The following is a 6,000-nucleotide window of genomic DNA, read 5'->3' on the forward strand; positions in this document are numbered from 1 at the left end:
GAACTTGAATTGGGGGATGCTTCATAGGATAGAGTCAACCAAATCCATGGTTGGAAGAGTTTTGGTTGCGAGCTTATGAGAGTTCATCCCTTTACAAGGAGAAAATGAACAAGTGGCATGATACCAAAATCCTTAGTGACAGATAAAGTTGGCGATCTATTCTTGCTTTATAACTCTCGTTTGAGATTTTTTCCGTGTAAAGTCAAGTTGAAATGGTCAGGCTCGTTCATAGTAACTCACGTATTTACAAATGAAGCAATTGAAGTTGAAATCAAAGAAGGGTCGATATTCAAGGTAAATGGGCAACGATTGAAGCTCTACTTCAGAGAATGCCTAGACTTGTCAGTAATTGAACTGGTGTATTTGGAAGATGCTTAAATGTATTTCAACGTCGTGCCACAACGTTAACTACGACGTTTCTTGGGAGGTAATCCAAGTTTTTTGTCATTTTTGTGAGTCAACTTCACCACATAAACCAACCGATAGGAGATCTACAACTCCTACCATATAAGGCCTCAAATGGAGCCATATTAATACTCGAGTGATAGCTACTATTGTAAGAAAACTCAATCAATGGCAAATGGCCAACCCAATTACCCTTCAAATCAATCACACAAGCCCTTAGCATATCTTCCAAAGTTTGGATAGTAAGCTCCTCTAGCCCATTGGTTTTGGGATGAAAGGTCGTGCTAAGCTTAACACGAGTACCCAGACCCTTTTGGAATGACTTCCAAAACTGAGAAGTGAGTTGGTTACCACGATCGGAAATAATGGACAAAGGCACTCTGTGCAACTTTACGATTTCTCTCAAGTACATCTTGGCATAGTCCTCCGCCGAATAGGAAACCTAGACGGGAAGGAAATGAGCCAAATTCTTCATCCGATCCATTATAACCCAAATAGAATCATGTTATCGCCAGGTGTGGGGCAAACAAACTATAAAGTCAATGTTTGAATCTACCCAATTCCAAGTAGGAATGCTAATATCTTGGGATTAACCTCTCGGTTTCTGATGCTCAACATTTACTTGTTGGCAATTTGGACACTCAGCCACAAATCCCGCAATATCCTTCTTTAACCCATTCCACCAATAGACCTCCCATAAATCACGGTACATCTTGATGGCTCTCGGGTGAATGGAGTACCGCAAACTATGGGCTTCTGTCAAGATTTGTTCCCTCAAGTCATCCACATTCGGAACACATAAATGACCTTGATATCTAAGTACACCATCTATCCCTTGGGAGAAAGCCTCAATGGATTTCTTAAGCACTACTTCTTTCAATTCTACCAAAATTGGATCAAGACCTTGCTTGGCTTTCACATCTACCACAAAAGACGATTAGTCATTGGGGTCGTCCCCCAGTTTTGGTGTCGATGTCGAAGTCGGGTCCCAGTTTGATTATCTGGTCTCGAGTCGAAAGTCTATGGCAGGTTCCGATTTGGGTGTCAGGGTCGAATCTTGAATCATTCATCAGGATTGCATTTGATTTGGGTATCGGGGTCGTATCTCGAATTGGTTATCAGGGTTGGATTCTGGGTCGGAAACAATTTTCCTAAAAGTTATTTTGTACTTTTTAGCCAAATATAAAGAATATTTTCTGGGAAATATTTTTCATTCACCAATCAAATATTAGATAACATTTTCTCACTCACAAACCAAACATGAGAAAATAAGTTAGATACCCACTTATTTTACACAAAAAAAACATATTCTAGGAAAACATTCTTCATACCAAACACACCCACTTGTTGGCTTTTTTATGTTAAAATTACTTAATGAGCCCGAATATGCATGAATGAATAATATGTGTAATAAAGTCATAAAGTCTTTGCAAGGCCTATCCTATTTTTGACGGTCTTTAATTTTTATCTCACAAATCAGTTGCATTTTATTTTTCTCCCTATTGCTCATTTTAACGAAATTGTTTTGTCCAAAGAACCCTTAACTGTGACTTAATTTAATTGTGAAAACCTTATAGATAATGCTTACAACTGTTTTTCTAAACCAAAACATTGTTGTCAATCACTATAACCACTTGTCATCACCACTAATCACTATTTACAAACATCACCAATAGCCATCATTATCATAACAATCATAGATATTTAATGTTATGAAATTATTTTTATACTCATAATATGTGGCATCAGTAATTAAATAATTAACAATACTAATATTCTTTACACAATCAATCTTTATAAGTTCAATTTATCACGAAATATGTATGTGTAAATGTGTATTCATTATCGTTTGTGTGTGTATATTCATATTATGTGTATATGCAGCTAGGACTTAAGGTCTTCGCCATGGTAGACGCAATTCAAAACTGAGGAATTAAAAGCATAACTAAAATTTTGTTTGTTAAGAAAAACTTCTGGTTATAAGCTTTTAATGGAGAATTGTGTACTTTGTACTTCAAAATAAATCTCTAAAAATGTAAATTTGTAAAATGGGTTGTTTCAGAATAACTTGACTAAAGGGTTGGGCTAGTGATGGGGTTCAATTCCTCTTTGGGTAAAAATATGATTGGACCAATTTAACATTGTTGATGATTTAATGGGAACAAGGTATCTGCCCCATAAAGGTTCTAGTGAATTTTACCTTTTTCAGGCTTAACATATGAAATTATATTCGGCAAGTCATTTTTGTGGCCTTCTTAACAGGTTTCAATCATAACTCTAACTCATTTTTAAGCAAAATATTTTTAAGCAAAAAAATACATAATTTTTTTTAAAAAGGAAGATATATATATATATCATAGATTATAAAGTAATCACTTTTTTCTCTTTTTTCGTTTCAATTTGTTTTGTCACCCCAAAAAAGTATGACTTTAACTATATATATAATACTTTTTTGGGGTGACAAAATAAATTGAAACGAAAAAAGAGAAAAAAGTGATTACTTTATAATCTATGCAATGATAAATAAAGACATAAAAATTTAATTTAAAGAGCACAAAAAAGGGAATGAGTAGGTTCTAACAATATAATCAAAATTATCGAATTTGCAAAATAAAATAATTCTAATAATCTATAATTAATATAATCACTTTTACATTACCAAATTAGCAAAAGAAAATTGAAGGTAAAAGCTCACTTTTACATGTTTGCACATAAACACTACATCACTGGGGGTTTTCACACACAAGACTTGGACAGTTTCAATGAACATTTAATTATTGCTCTATGTTGGATCTCCTCATCAACATTTAACGATTTCTCTGACCTTCAAATTTACTATTTGTCGATGTGGATTTTATATATATATATATATATATCCATTTTTCGTATCCTTAAGATCTACTCAACTTAGAATTCAAATGGCCTAGATTTGATGTAACACCCCGACTTTTCAAAACGTCTAAATTAACTCGTATCTTCGTGGAAAGACAAGGAGGGTGAGTAATAAATTAAGAATGATGTGGTATGTCCTATTTTAAGTGTTCAAGTGTTGCATCTCAAGTTTTGAAATTAGGTAAGTGGCAAAATAAAAGTTGGCGGAAGTTATCGTAAATTCCTTCTTAAAGATTTCTCTGAAATTTGGGTCAAATGTCTTGGAGGTTTTCTCCCAATCTATAAAGAGCTATGGGGCCCACAAACTATCGAATCGAAGGTCTATGAGTCTAGTTTCCAACACATCAAACCATTCATTCATACGACTTCAGAATAGAGAGATATTCGCATTTTCGTGGGACTGCGCAAGCAGGCACGTGAGGTAGGGCCCTAGGTCGGTGGAAAGTTGTATATATCTTCTTCTTCGAGTTTTTTCTTCATTTTAAGCTAAATATACAGAGAAAACATAGAAACCCATTTTTAGGATCAAGTGAAATATAGATTTTCTCGACGTAAGTCCTTGATGAAAGTTGTTCTACGCGTTGGGCTCATCATCGTGGTATAATTTGTTTTATCGATTGCGTAGCATATCACATTTTAGTGTTGGGACAGCAGGGGTTTGACAATATTTGAAGGTTTTGAGGTGAATTACGAACCTAAGATCGAGGTAAGACCCTTCTTTCATCGACTCTAGCTTTTATAAGCAGCAAATAGCAATTTGCAACGGAAATACATATCTTTTATTGTATTGTCATGGTATCTTTTATTTCGTGTGTTGATTATGGTCCTACCTTGTTGTAGTATCCAGGGAGTTATGAGTTAAAGTCTTTAGGCCACGTGAATTTAACGAAAAAGGTATGTTAAGGCTATTTTCTTCCTATGACATGTTTCCTTAAAGCTTAGGAGCAATGTAATTGAGTTGTTATCGTTGTTATACGTATAGCCATTATTGTTGATTGTTGGCTGCTCGAGTGCGTATAATCCTCTCTTATCGGGATTCTTATTCAGTAGTAACATTCGTATGTTGGACACGACTTAGAGGCTATTTGTATAGGTTGCCTATAATTAAATTGCTCACTTTTAGCTGTTGGATTGTTATTGTTGCCTTTGGGCTATTGTTGTTAGCTGCAGGAATGTGATCTATGCCTAGCAGGGTTATGTTCTGCCTACAGGGCTATATGGATGCCTAAAAGGGCTATGAGTTGCCTACGGGGCTATATTGATGCCTAGAAGGGCTATGAGTTGCCTAAAGGGAGATATATTGACGCCTAAAAAGGTTATGTGCTTCCTACAGGGCCATATTGTTGCCTAAGAGGGCTATGAGTTGTCTATAAGCTATGTTGATGCCTAAGAGGGCTATGTGACTGCCTGCGGAGCTAGGGGACTACCGATAGGGGTATACAGGCTGATTGGCACCTTCCGGGCTTATGGGGGCCTGAGTAGGTGGTATTGCGTGTTGTTTGTACCTACCGAGCTTATGGGGGCTTGGTTAGGTTGTTGTTTTATTATTTTTGATAAATTTAGATTTAGAAGCACGTCAGTACAATTATCTTATCCTTAATTTATTTATCAGATTATTCCAGTATATCAGGATACCTCATCATAGTCTATTGCCTTTCATACTCTGTACATTATTTTGTACTGACGCCCCATTGCCTTGGGGGCGCTGCATTCATGCATGCAGGTCCTGACAGATGACCGAGTAGACCTCCATATCAGCAGGATTGACTTTTATCCAATTGGTCAGCCCCTTTCCTCCGGAGCTGCCAGAGTTGGGAGGTTTGTTACCTTTTGTTGTATATATTCTCATGGGTAGGCTGGGGCCCTGTCCCACCAATCTTTACTACTCTTAGAGGCTTGCAGACTAGTGTGTCGGGTTTATAGCTACGTTATGGCCATGCTGGCCTATGTTGTTGGTTTGCTGAAGCTTGTGAGCTGTTTGATGTATTGTACTGATATTTACCTGTTTTTAGTTTTGGTATAGATATCATGGTGGCCTCGACGGCCCAATCAGGACTTCTGTGCTAGTTTGATATTTCTTTATATGAACTCTTGGGAGTAGCTGGTTCTTTCGTAGATCTATTGACAGGGGCCTTGACGGCCGAGGTCTTAGTTTTAAGCCGAGATATACTTGTTTGTTTTCTTAATTGTATGTGACTGCCATGCGCTAGTAGCAAATGGTTCAGCAGGGTAGGCTCAGGCCTGATTTTTTGCTTTAGGAGTCAGTTGCGTCCCTTGAGTTTGGGGTGTGACATTTGATTTCGGCGGTCGTCAAATGTTTCAATTTTTCAAAACCAAAGTGTTCTTGAGTAGTTCTTAATTTTTTTTCAATTCTTAAACAATGGAGGTTGTAAATTCTTTTATGTTGTTGATCTTTGGTAGAAGTTTGATTCCCCAAAAGGATTGTATGGAATTCCTTTTGTATTAGTGTTGGGTTTGAGAATCAAGAAGAGGCTAGAAGAATTTCTCCCATTCTAAACTAGTTGGGACCTTCTTTTTTATTAAAAAATTTGTTAGAAATCTAGGTAGGGGTGTGGAGCGGCGCACCACCCATAGTGCCAGGACTTTTGATCTGTAGTTTGGGGCCTGGCAGGCCCTCCCCAGCAGTGAACCCCGAACTTTGGTCAGTAGTTTGGGGTCTGGCAACCCACGCCAGCAGTATGC

Source organism: Solanum stenotomum, chromosome 2, assembly GCF_019186545.1.
Source record: "Solanum stenotomum isolate F172 chromosome 2, ASM1918654v1, whole genome shotgun sequence".
Classification (NCBI taxonomy): domain Eukaryota; kingdom Viridiplantae; phylum Streptophyta; class Magnoliopsida; order Solanales; family Solanaceae; genus Solanum; species Solanum stenotomum.